This window comes from Stegodyphus dumicola, chromosome X1 (genome assembly GCF_044657685.1).
Source record: "Stegodyphus dumicola isolate Sdum_Otavi_A_Nest chromosome X1, ASM4465768v1".
Lineage (NCBI taxonomy): Eukaryota > Metazoa > Arthropoda > Arachnida > Araneae > Eresidae > Stegodyphus > Stegodyphus dumicola.
This window is the reverse complement of record NC_140780.1, coordinates 78,056,271-78,070,569: the sequence shown is the minus strand read 5'-3', so window position 1 is coordinate 78,070,569 and position 14,299 is coordinate 78,056,271. Positions and strand designations below refer to the sequence as shown.

Here is a 14,299-nt window from a genome sequence, read left to right as displayed (position 1 = left end):
AACGTTCCTCTAAGCCCTTGCACGTTTGCATAGTTTGACACAATTAAAGATCATCTGGATATTAAAATAGTCGTTTTCTCATCCGATAATTTGAACCAGGTAAATCAATTTTTCTTTAGGGGGTTTCAACATAAAATGTAATGTAAATAAACAACATTAATTGTTAAGTTGTAGAGACATTAGGTTAATTGGAAGCAGAAGAGATAAAAAATTAGCAACGCCTTCGCCGGGTATCGAACCGCGGACCTCTGGAATACGCGCCCAGCGTGCAGACCACCACACCACGATGGCATGCTAAGAAGGTGGAAGAAATACCTTACATACTGCCCCTTTTAAAGGGCGAATGGGGTTTTTAGGGGACCCAATCGCCAAATCCTAGGTGTGGAGAACCATCATCCAACACCCTTTTAGTTCGGGCGCCACTGTAGAGACATTAGGTTAATTGGAAGCAGGAGAGAAGAAAAATTACCAACACCTTCACTGGGAATCGAACCGCGGACCTCTGGAATACGCGCCCAGCGTACAGACCACCGCACCACGAAGGCATGCCAAGAAGGTGGGAGAAATACCTTATAAAGTAAATGGCATTTTTTTGACTATATGCTGCATGTTTTAAAAATTAGAACTAGCTTGGTTTTAATTCGCCCTTATTATAATCGTGTTTCTGTTAGTTTATTTAATGTATACTGCAAAACAGTTGGGTTCCATAATACGTTCTTTGTAAAATTTATTTTGGTAAATTAATAGTTTTAAAATTGTTTTTCCATGATAAAGAAACATTTTAAAATATTAACTGACTGAAAAATATTTTTAGATGTCTAACTTTATATTTTATGCATGTTTCGTAACTTTTTTATCTCCATGTTAAAACTGAAACATGTAAAAAATCGAATGTACATTGGAATTTTATTTCTAAATTGCTCAGAGATAGGTTTTGGAATTTATTTTAAGAGTAAAATTTTAGCATGTTCAAAGCTCTCACTGGAAACCAAGAGTTTGCTCTTTGCGATAGGGTGTTTTGAGAACTTGTAGTAAACGCAAATTTAAATTAATATAAATAGTTGTTTATCGTATACGTGTAAATTTTAGGAAAGCGTTATGTTTACGTAGTTTTGTGGGAATATTTTTTTTTTTTTTTTTTTTTTTTTTTTTTTTGTTTAATTCCTATTATAGGGAACATTCCCCAGCGCAGGGAATGCTTTTAAGCCATTCTGAGGCAAGATATTGTAAAGAGCTATACAAGTGAGGGAACATTAAGTGTCCTTCTCGCAGTCAGTTCGTCGTGGCTGTCGACAACAATTGTTATTTTCGAAGCGTTGCCCCAAGGAAATTAGATGAAAAGCTCATATGTTTTTACTTTGAAACGGACTTGTCTTCGAGGAAACATTTAGTAGATTTTGCGATGGTTATGTGTGCCGGCGGCACAAAAAAGATATTTCAGGGCTAATAAGCATACTAATATACTGCCTTTTTTACATCACAGCACAAGGAACATAATACGAAAAGGTAAGATAAAATAGAGTGTTATAATTTGTATGATTTATTTAATTACGACTGTTTTCCAGTATTATTAATAATGTTTATTAGGTATTTTCTCCCTCTTTTCCGACAAGGACTTTCTTGGTGTAGCTGGAAGCACGTCAGATGCATTATTGGAAGGTCCGTAGTTCAAATCCTGCCGAGTACACTGCAGATTTCTTCAATTTCCTTGCTCTTCAAAAAAAAAAAAAAAAAAAAAAAAAAAAAAGGAAATGGACTCTACAAGTGGCGCCCGATCTAAAAGGTAGTGGATGATAATTTATCACCAGTAGAGAGGGCAAAACCGCTCTTTTAAGGGATCAGATAGGAATCGTTTGCTCACTGAAGTGAATGAATTCTTTTCTCTAATATTTACCGCTAAGTAACAATGACCTTGATGAATATGACAGGCGTGGATCAAGAGCGGTGTGAAGATATTTGGCTGTTGAATTTTTTGCTTGTTCTAGAACAATAGCAATGCTGACTCTTTTCTTACAACCAAATAAGCATACCCTTTTCTTACAAACAAATAAGCATATTCGTGTAAAACTTTGGAATCACCATCCGTCAGTGAACAAAATTAAGTTTGCTGCGTATGAGTTTAATTTTCATATCCACCATATTTAACAGACATCTTTCTTGACGAAACACATCCAAGTGAAACTGGCCAATCATACCGGCCGAGACATTCAGTGTAAGCGTTTCTGCTCGTTGGTTGAATCCTTTATTAGTTTGCATATCTTCAATATCAAAAACATTCTTGCTATATTTTTTTTAAAAAATTCTGATAAAAGCGATGCGTTTTTGTATCCAAACCATTGGTTCAGTAACTTTTCTATCATTGCTTTTAGGGATAAGTGTTATTACTGGTGGAAGTAAGTCTTTCATTTAAGCTGATATCCACTTGAGAAAACATAGAAAGTAAAAACAGATTGACAGATCGACAGGTCCCACTTTACTTTGATCTGTCACCGTTCACGACTTGCCATCACTTTTTAAAATTTTCATTGTGACATATAGTTCTGTCTGTGATAAATCAAAGTATTCATATCGCTTCTAGAAACACTGAATTCTGCAGGACGTTTTTCCGACACATTGGCTAATCAAAAACAAAGTCCAACATTAAAAATCAGCGTAAATTTTTAGATTTTTAAAAGTTTACGCTGATTCTTAATGTTGGACTTTGTTTTTTATTGTTATTCAGCGTGATGTTTAAACTAAATTACATTGGCTAATGCATGAAACATCAACCCACTGACCTCTTCCTATAACTGTTTGTGCAGGAGATAGCGAAAACAAATCCAGTCCCAATTTTTCGCATTTTAGTGAATCTTTTAACAGGAAACTCATTACGAGCCAAAGATATGTTATTGCACCTTTCTGGCTTTAGACGATTTCGTCTGCTTTCTGAATTGCTTTCCTTGCTAATTTTTTCCCAGCTTCTTTAGATCTACTTTTGAGGGATACTTTAAAATTTTTACCTTACAATACATCTTTTAAACTCTGTGTTCCAGTCCGTAAAGCTTTTTTTCCGACTGTTTTTGCTCCACTCGTCAAACACGGTAGCGCTGCAAAATAAGTTTGCAAAAATTCCACCAATGCCATACTTTTCTGTAAAATGGTTTCTTGATAGTAAGGTAGACTATTTTTAGTTTGAGCTACATAACAACCTTCAATTCTTTTCTAGAAACACTTATAAGGCACCCGTTTGATGCTCCTAATCTTGCATACATAGTCCAAATGAAACCGATTTTCAAATGGACACTTCTTTTTTTAAATTTGTCTCAGGCGAAAATGCAACAGAAGAAAAACTTTGCATACTGCGGATAAAACTATATGTTCAGAGTGAAGTCTTATGTCAGGATGTATAGTCTTAAAGTGCTGACGGATGACTGGCAAGTCAAATGGTCTGAGTTAATGAGAGTTTATGGATGTTCCCGGCATTTCATTCTATGATGACAATTTTTAGCAACGGAGCTTGCACATCTCCCATAGTTTGAGGCTCTACGAGATAATAATACACATGCATGACAGGAAATGATACTTTGGATGGGCTAGAAAAGGACCTTGTTCCATTTCTTTGTAAAAATCGAATCCTAGAAGCTCAACTAATCCTTCATGAACTCTGGAGTTTACGTGTGTCTTAATGGTCACTTTTTTGTGACAGGAGGAAAATTGAATACAATTTTACTTTTATGTGAGGTTATTTTCACGGCTTTTAATAATCAGGTATCGTTTCATAACATCCTGAAGAATCTCTTTCTACCTTCCAATTTTTCATCATTCAAATCAAATCCTATTAAATTATTGTAATTTCTCACTTTATACCATGTGCGAAGGTAATTAAAGTCCACAAGAGATAATTTCCACTGATTATTTAAATCAATCGGAGTAGGAAGCTGAGTGGTAAATTGCGATATTTTGCTGTTTGGGGGAAAGTGCACGGAGTTATCATTGGTAAGTGTGCCAAAGAAAGACATTTTTCGTTCAAATGAGTTGCAAATAGAATGCAAGGGCCTTTTATGTCGTTTTAAGCTTCTACCACAGCAAGCATTAAAGCTTTCGGGGTACCCCTGAAATTTCACAAAATATTCTACTTCTCCGCGACATTTCCAATTTTTTAAAATTTGTCTATTGGATAATAACCAGAGTCCGAAACCCTTTGAAGTTCTTTTTTTTTTTTTTTTGCAAATGGTGCTTTGTATAACTTCTCCTGTTAGATGTTTCAGTTTGCACACTACAAGAATCCGCTGACTAATTTTATAGATTGTTAAAATTCCTCTTGTCCAATTTTGTTCGCATCCTTTCTCAAAGAGAATATTTTTCGGCTGATGTGTACCTTATCTCCAATGTTTAAATCTCAAGGAATAGGTTTTTGTAATGAGTACGGACCATATAACGTTTCGCAAATTTTTTCTTGATGTTGTAAAACCGATGCGGGTTCTGTCTTGATAATTCGATGCAATGTATTGTTATAACTAGATACTAATTAATCTAAAATATCAATATACCTTCGTGTATTCATTTCAGTAAAGTATTTTCACATTTTAGTTTAAAGAAATTAATTAAATCCTTCCATAAAAGAAGCTTTGTTTGAATTATGTATCGTGAAAAAGTGAACATTTTTCGTTCTCAAAATACCTTCAAATTGTTTATTGGCAAATTCTTTCCATGCATGCGCTCGTAAAGATTCAGGTGGACATTCCGAAAATATCTTTTCAAAAGCAGATCCAATCCGATGGAGGCAAATGTTTTATCGTTGAGAAGGACAACCCATGCGTATTTGGAAAGGATATCTATACAGGTCAGTAAATATTTGTAACCTTCAGAAAAGAAACCAGGGGTTGTAAATTCCTGACTGAAGTTCATTCAGTGAAGACTGAAGACTGAAATCTTTCGTTTAAGCATTCTACAATTACACTGTTTCTGACAATTTTGTGCCTCAAAGGCGTGTGCAGTGTATAAGGAGCCTTATTTATTTTTGGATTTCTTTTGTTTGTTTTAAAGCACGATGCAAAGCAGCAATACCTCCGACACTCGGGGAGGGGGACCTGAGTATTCCGGTATGTCTGAGACAAAGCTGCGCCAACTGCAAAAGTAATAGGTAATAGGTCTTGTATGTACATAAACATTCATTTACATAAACATATGCATATTATTCATTTATGTATGTTTCACAATAAAAGAGGAAAAATACCAGAGTTTATACAAAGATTATAGAAATGTATCTAACACACGAATGATAAAAACAGGTATAAAGGGAAAATTACTGCTACATAATATTTCAAAGGTTAAGCAAGTAATGATACATTTTAAGAACAACAACAGAATTTATATTCTCTAAATCAGTAAGTTCGGGCTAAATAAATAATAATGAACAAATAAATATGTTTTTAAAATTTTATGTAACTGCTTGAGAATTGGATTTATAGTTAGAAACCTGAATTTTTTTTTTTTTAACATTAAACAACATTTTTACAACCTTTTCTCACTACTTTTTTCTTCGCACTTTCATTTATATATAATTTTATGTGTCAACCTGACAAAGAGATAGTCACGAGATCATTGTAAAAGAAAATTACATTTTATTGAACATTATACCATATTTACAAATATTCATAGTCTTCAGTACCAAAGACACCATATTGTTCTAAGTTCGTAGGACAAAAAGTATCTCTTACTTCGCTTAACATATGATTTAAACGCATAGATTTTAAAATGTCCTTGGCAACGAAGTGAGCAGGTTTAAGTAAAAATTAATAGGGTTCTTCGGCCCAGATAAATTTCCATAAAATTATAATTATCTGGCTATGTCAACAGAATTTAATCTCACGCAAGGGAATTCACAATTTCTTTTTTACGAACAACGGGTTCTTCACAATGTATTAGCTCAGGATGTTTCCTATCCCCTTGTTGGTGAATGTTGTAAAGTATCATTTAAGTGTCTAAACCGCTATTTTATGTTAACATCCTCTTCTAGCAGTCTTGTTACTATTTCTCTACCGGAATGTAAATTTCTAGCTTGCGCGATATTCAAATGAGATAGAAAGTAGAGAGTATTTAAAGGAAACTTTTAAAAAGTGAAATAAAGCGTGTTCTGCCTACTTGAAAGGCACGCTGATAAATTTGATTCTCTCGATTAGTTTCTGCGGCGTTGAGTCATTTTTGCATTAGGCTTGTTAACGCCGACTTCGATCAGAGGCAGCTTACGCACTAGTTATACTGTGAAGCAGTTAGGCTATACTAATTTCATTAGTTTTAGTTCATCCATTGCCTATGATTTAAGCGAAAGCTATTAGCTTGTATATGCACGAGTTGGTACCGACTGTTAAACTTTATTTGGATTAAATAAAGGGCTTTGTCTTTTACAGTTCTGGTCTAATTTTAAGCTACTTAAGAAGGCCAGACTTTATAATCTCTTCAGGCAATGTCTTCAGAATGGTTTCGAGGCCTGCGCTTCCCGTAGAAATTTCCTAAGATTCTGGAAGATTTTCCTTGTCAATAGTTTAGTCAGATACGCTTTCGTATGCTTCGTAAATATTCATATTTTGATAAACGAAGGTGTGACAATGTCGCTGATAAGGCTAAAGTTTGTCATCAGTTCTTTCCACTGCAAAGTCGTAATGCTGAGGCTAATTTTTGCATCTTCTTGAGAAAAGAGTTGTTTGAAAGGGAGGTGGGAATCATTATACATGACAAAAAAGTTCTCTGGCAGTTCTAGATTGAGTGTAAGCAGGTTGTTTTTATCCACGGTCATGTTAGTAGGGAGGATATTTAAACACCAAGGTTCAAAATTCACACTTTGTCTTGTCAAGTAATATGATTTACTACATTTAACATACTTTCGGATACGGATAGAAACTTTTGCCTTGTGAATATGGGTCCAACAAAAATGTTACTACACATTTGAGTTCGCTACCAAAAACTCGTTTTTCGCGCTGAAAGAAAAAAAAAAATAATAAGTCATTTGGTAGTCAAGTAACACACATAAAAACAATTTGGGGGTAACAGTTCATAAAAATATAAGCATTTCGCAAATACACACTTTATTCTCGAAATGACTCGTTTCTTCTACTTTTCTTCTGGCACAAAGGTTTATCTGGATATCTGGTTGTCTTGGATTATCTTGTGTTCGAGTAAGATTGCAATACACAGTGGTCAACACTTAATCTTTCAGAGGCATAAGTTCTTTCTCAAACATGTTTTCCAAATAAATCTGAAAAGTAAAGATAAATTAAAAACTAATTGCAAGCTCAAAACTATTAAAGAAACATTTTTTAAAAAACATTTAAACATTTTTTTTAATTAAAATTCTAAAAACAGTATTCTTAAAAAGTTACTTACATCTGTAGCCTTCTTGTTTAATTGCTATGCTGGATTCATGCTCGAAGAAGGGAAAGTACGCAAGGAAACTCGTGAAGATTTCTCATACTGCTAGCCAGTTCAACAGTTAAGAACGGAACTCAGAGGGACCAAAGAAAATAAAGCCCCAGAAAAATTTTGTTTTCCATGATGGATTCCCGCTGGTAGAATAGATTGACTGGTTTTGTTCCTTTACACGTTTCACGAGCGTAACGTAAACACTAACCAGTTAATTTAGCAAGGCTTTCTGAAAAGCATTTCTTTTTACGCAGGTAGCCTTCTAAATCTTTCTTGTAGCTAATAGACATACCTGCGTATTACTGTCGGACTCTTAACTCAACTTCTTAATCAACAGAATTAAGAAGTTGAGTATTAAGAAGTTGAGTATTACTCTTTTTAAAAAGAGTAAGAGCAAACTTTAATAACAATAGTTACTTTCACATTAAACAAGTTGTAGGCATTTTTTAAAGACTTTGCTCGGTTAATTCTGATCTCATGACACTTTGCGATGTAACTTCATTCTTCAACAGCATTCTAAATGCCATGGAATGCAACGCTGTCCTCTTCACCACAAAACTCCTATCCATATAAATTATTTCAAATTTTCATTTCAGCCTCTAAAATTTGAAATTTAACTTTAAATTACTTTTAAACAACTTTTATTTTAGTATTTTTTAGAAATGAAGTTCACTCTCTTAGTGTAATTTGGATTCATTTTTATATTTTTAACTAAAGTCTCAAGAATTCACAACGAAAATAAGATTGCAATGATTTATGTGTAGTCAGAAGGCATTAATATAACTACTGAAATGTTAGAATTACCAAATATTTTGTGCCATTAGAAGAATGAACAAATGCATGTAAACAAGTCTAACAAATAAAATAAACAAGAAGATTTTCAAAGAAGAAGAATCCGTTTTCATCGATCTTCATCATCTTTTCCTAAATTTGAAAAATGATTCTATTCATGGGGGAAAAAGGGGGAGGGTAATCAAATTCTTTGTAACAGATCGAATGTAAAATTCGTGTTTCGTTTGCATTGAAAATACAAAACTCTAAAGCAATTTTACTTGAATAAATTTCTGTTATTTTCTAATATTTTCTGGTTGAAATAAATAATTTAAGATTATTTTACAAATTGAAACCATTCTAAGAAAAGAAAAAAAAAATCTCGAATTTTTTACTCCGCATAATTAATTTCATTTTAAATCGCATTAATGATAGGGGGACCGGAAAGTAATGTCGCTTTTTTAAGTTAAATTCAAACGAATAAATTTGTAACAAGTTTTTATTTTTAATCAATAATATAATCACCCTCGTTATCAGCAACCTTTTGCCATCTAGTATGCATATTTCAATCCCAGACCGATAAAAATCAATTGGTTTTTGAGTAAAATATCTCGAGATGGCATTTTGGACATCATCCAAATTTTCAAATTTTTTGTCACTAAGAAAATGTTGTAGGGATCGTAATAAATGGAAATCCGAGGGTGCGATATCGGGCGAATATGGTGGGTGAGGCAGTACCTCACACCCCAATTCATTATATTTTTCCAGTGTTCGTCTTGCACAGTGCGGTCTTGCATTGTTGTGTTGCAGAATGACGCCTTTTCCGTTGGCAATCGCTGGATATTTTTCGATTAAAGATTGGTTCACTAGATCCAATTGTCCACAATAAAGATCTATATTAACAGTTTTTCCAGGTTTCAGCAATTCAAAATGAACAATTCCGCGAATACTCCACCAAACACCCAGAAGCGACTTTTCGGGATGTAAATTTTTTGTAACCCCTATTAAAACTGCCTTTTGAGTTTTGGATTATCAAATAGGACTTATTTTTTTTGATTCCACTAATCAAACGATCAATCAACGGTTCTGTATGGCGCCGTTGAAGCTATATGTTGCATGTGATGGATAGATTGGCTTTATTCTTTTCGAACAGATTATGGGGGACTCAAACACCTGCTTTGCTTATTTTTCCTTTCTGCTTTAAATGTTCTTGGATGGTCGACCAAAGTTGGTTAAGAGTGTTTGACAGTTCCTCGACAGTTTGACATGGATTTGCTTCCACTTCTTTCCTTAGCATGTTGTTGTCGACATGCGCAGAAACGACATTACTTTCCCATTCCCCTATTATATTATATAATTTAAATGAAAATAAATTTTTAAAGTAACGTATATCTTAAAAGCTCATAATGGAAATTTTGCGATGTATAAAAGTACTTGTCTTCAGGATGCTTTAAGTTTTAATAAACTGGGCGCATTTCCTTAAAATAAATAAAACTGCTTTATTTTTTGTTTAGCCGTTGAAATTTATATTATTAAATTCTCTTTAGTGTATCGTTCAATTTTGATTGTGTTATCTGTTATTACTGGAACAATAATTTTTGCCTTCAACCGCCCATTCGCAGAAAATAATTCAGGATAAAGTCTTAAAGCTCATTTGGAAGCCCTTATTTCAGATTGTTTATTGGTTAATTATTTGAATATGACAAAGCCCACTACAGCTATCTGTTTAAGGAGAAGGATGCCTTTGTGGAGGACTTTGAAAGGGAAATTGACTCATATCCACGTTTGAAGAAAACACGGAAGCCAACCATGCAGCTAGTCCGTTCGCCTGAATTCGAACCGAGTCGAACTTCTAGTATTCATCTATCTTAAGGCCCGCACTGGTGGGCCTAACTTCAATTCAGATAGAATTACGGAAGACTAGAAATTAAATAATAATTCGAATGAGATTGAAATGAAGAGCGATGGTTACTTAGAAACCCAATAAATTAGACACATACAGACTTCTCCTAATGTGAATCTTAGTAAAATGGGCATCATCATCATACATGTACGTTCTCATTTTTCAAAAGTAGATTCTTTGTCTTAAAGGTAGAGCAAGTGGAAGCGGGCCTGCAAGCTCTGCTCTGTCGCCGGATGCCACCAAGAAAAGGGCACCTTTTAACAGTTCAAAATCGTATTAATTTTTATTATTATTTATGGCTCTACAGAAAGTTATTTGAAAAAAAAAATAAAGACAAAAGATTCAAATACATAAAATACATTCAACAAGAGGCTTTCCACTACGAAATTGAGCTTTACTGTGCATCAAGTATGTTTAGGAATCAAACGTTAAAAATTCTGAAATTTCTGAAAATTTGTACCTTATTTCTTTTGTGTACATGCATTTTGAAATTTTATATTACGCCACTTTGTACCAACCTGCATTGGCCAACTGTTTATTGATTGACTGAAAAGTCACAAAATGCAGCCACCACCCATCTTGAAATAAAGCTCTCAGAGTGTAGCTGAAAAATTAATAACTAATGCCTTAATAATTCTCGTATAATTTTAATAACTTATATTAAATGTGGTAATTATTATTTTGTTTTGTACGCTGAAAATAAAAATGAACATATATTCAATTTTATTAAAAAAATTTTTTTAATGTAAAATTTCAATTACATGTTACGCAATAGAACGTTGATTATTTGAAACGTCAGTTATTTGAATGCAATCTTCGAAAATTTTCGGGGGGAAAAATTTTAATTAAAATCATTGTTTCTTTTAACAAGGAAGTTTTCCTAGCTTAAATTTCAGAATTATTAAGAAAATTCATTACACACATTCAAAAAGACGGATGTCATATAAAACTATCTGCTGTAGATTATCCAAAACACTCTTAAATATGAAGTTTCTTGTTTGTCAAAAGTAAATTTTCTGACAAAAGTTTGGTAACATTTTGAAATTTTTTTGAGTCTCATAACAGCCCTGCATTCTGAAATGTGAGTGTTTTTATATATTTCCATCGTATATATACATTGATTTAGCCACTAATTTCAGTGTTGTGTATTTCTAAACGAGAATAATAGTTTGTAATTCTTCTCCCTTATTCATACTGAGAAAAACTAGCATTTATTTATCCTTCCTTAAATTTTAGTAAAAGTGACAAAGCAAATATTTTGTTTATGAAAAGTAATAAATATAGGAGGGAAGAGAAACACAATAATTGACAGATACTTGCAAATTAAGATTCTGCATACGCCTGTTCGTTTAGTATGAGCATTTTAAAATTTGATAAAGTACTTACGATTTATCACAAGCACCTTAGTAGAAGTCGCCAAACTTTCAGAATGTGCCAAACTCTCGCAAACGTGAGCATAACCATTCTTCAGGCAACCATGCTCATCATAATCCTTCAGTCATGCTACGTCATCATTTTCGTATGCGTTCTTTATGATGTCTTCCAAATTCCAATCGTTTTTATAAACAAATCATGATATTTTTTGCCTTAAATTTAATTTTAAAATGCGTATTTTGGGAATTTGCCAGCAATGAAAGAAATTTTAAATTTCTTCAGGGGAAAAAAAAAAAAAAAATTCTACAGATATATAGAATTTTCTCCCAAAATCTCTAAAGGAACTAATAAGGAGATGCGTCTAATACACAGCCGGTGTAGCCGAGATCGCTGTGTACTTAGAGAAAAGAATAGCAAAAAAAGTATTACAGAATAATTTGGAGAAGAATGTAACTATTTTATTTTTTAATGTATCACGCATTCTTTATTTAACAAATAAAGTTTGTATTTTAAATTGCTAAAGTATATTGGCTTTTCATATGTTGATAATGTATGTTAATTTACGATTAACATCGATAATTTCAGAATCTTTTAAAAGAAATTCGCGAGAAACGCCAACTTGCAGCCGATAAATAAATTTAACCTTTCCGTTCGTTGCTAAACTGATCCAAGGTGGTTCCGTTAATACGTAAGTACGTTTTATAAAATCGCAAAATGCTGCATTACCACCAGTTTTCAATATATTATTTGTCTGTTTACAGCTTTATCAGCAGCTAACTATTTTATCATTATGTATTATCAGCTAAGCAGATTAATGTGTATTTTTCCAGAAACATAATGAATTTAAAACTCAGAGACCCTTCTCGTCAACTAGTGCCTGCATTGCTACTTACGGATTGTTTGGTAACTTGGCTTGTGCTTTTACATCCCGTGCTTAGTGGAATGTAAGCAGAGCTCCCGGCTAAATACCAATTAGGGCATTTCCATAAGGCTTTGAGTACTCTGACACCAGAGAATATCGAAAAACATCTAGCAATTATTCAGCCCGAACTCAAACTCATCGGGCTCATTTGTAACCTTCGTGAAAGTTGAAGCTACGATCTTCAAGAAAGCTGCGACTCATTAGCTGCATAGACACGATAGCCACCCATGCGTTTCTGGCCCTCCTCCACGTCAACTCATGGAGGCGTCATTGCACTTTATGCATGTGCGTCGTTCTAAAATTACGCTACAGTAGTTGGCATACTGATCAGGTTTTAAGTGTAACAAGTCAATGGGAATTTATTATGTAATAATCCTTGTTCCAACAAATGACTTTCTCAACAAAGATTTTTTGGAAAGAAGATGGATGAGGAAAGATTCAGCCGTCCATGAGCAGCGTTTATTGATGAGGATGATAAAGCGAGCAAGCGGATGAATCAAGAACGATTCCATCAGCAAAACCGATATCACATAGCTACACCTCAAAAGGGCATCGAAAGAAACATTTCTCGGACATTTTGCTTTCAGGTTGTCTGATTGGACTTACGCGTAAACTAGTTCTCTGGGAAAAGCTACGAGGAACACAAGTTTAAGTGAAACATTTTCATCCTTACTGTAAAATGTCCCGTGAAGTTATACGGGACATAGGGACATAAGTTCCGACGAAACACGTTTCGGCTGGGAGCCTTCCAATGGTAGGAGAAGGAGAAACTCGTTTGTCGAAAATTTCTTATAGTCTCATGCGTCGTTAGATATGATAACCCCATATGATTTACTGATGAGAAGAACGGAGGATAGAAAAGAATGAATCGGCTCGATTTTGGCCATTGAATGAAGGGAGAAAGGACGAAACGCGAAACCACCCGCCCAAGAGAGAGTTTAATATGCAGTAAAACCTTGCCGAACGCGGACTAGTGGAACGCGATTTTGTGTATGCGCGTTACCTTAATTGTCTCCATTTAATTAATCCCATGCGAGAATTTCAATTATACGTGAGCGTCAACAACATAGCGATATTCCTCTTTCATGATTGGTTTGAAAATTCATTCATTAAAGAAGTAGATATTAATTAGAATAGAAAAACCTCAGCTTCAAGGTTCTGCTAATTGTCGATAATGCTCCAGGACACGGTACTGATGCCCTCACATCTCCAAATGTAGAGGTTTATTCCTTCTACTAAACTCTGCTTCCTTATTCCAACCAATGGATCAAGGAATCATAAAAACATTTAAAGCCTATTATGTTACACATGTTTACATCTCTGCAAATAAAGCTCTAAATGAAGACGACACACTTAGCACTAGACAACGTACTTATGACATTTTGAACGCAATTCGAGATAAGACACTGCAAATAAATGATTGCCAGAAATTGTCAACAGTTTTAAAGGATTTTCATGGATTGAAAACGAAGCCAAGGAAATATAAGAATTGCTAAAGCAATCGGCAAGAAGGACTTTCAAATATGGAAGAAGAAGAAATTAAAGAACTAGTGGAGAATGAACGATCGTTAAATGGCAAGTAAAGAAGTGGATGATTTTTATAACACCAAAGTAGCGATAGTGAAGAAGACCAAGAGCCTTTAAGGTACAAGAAGTTAAACTAATTGTTACAAAGGGGATAGGAACTGTCTGATTTAGTAGTGGAAATTGACCCAAATGAAGAAAGAAGAGGACATTCCATGATATGTATCGAAAAGCTTTATTTCCTTACACCGAAACATTTAATGAGTTGCATCAGACATTTTCCTAAGAAAAAGTCACCAGCAACTTAAAAAAATAATTGTATCATGTACCTACTTGTTAAGAAGAAATAGAAATCCTTTCAGTTAACATCTTTTTCATTTTTTCCCTTTTAATTACAATAAAATTTA

General features: G+C 33.9%; 1 long non-coding RNA gene across 1 annotated transcript in view; it reads right to left on the bottom strand.

Annotated features, from left to right (window-relative positions):
* Nucleotides 1-5,592: 5,592 nt before the first annotated feature.
* LOC118192796 (uncharacterized) overlaps nucleotides 5,593-14,299 on the bottom strand; it is an 85,745-nt gene continuing 77,038 nt past the window's right edge. Inside the window, exons 2-3 of the long non-coding RNA XR_004758820.2 lie at nucleotides 7,064-7,234; nucleotides 5,593-6,956 (exon numbers count right to left, since the gene is read on the bottom strand). This is a non-coding gene — a long non-coding RNA (uncharacterized LOC118192796). The remainder of the gene's footprint in view (nucleotides 6,957-7,063; nucleotides 7,235-14,299) is intronic.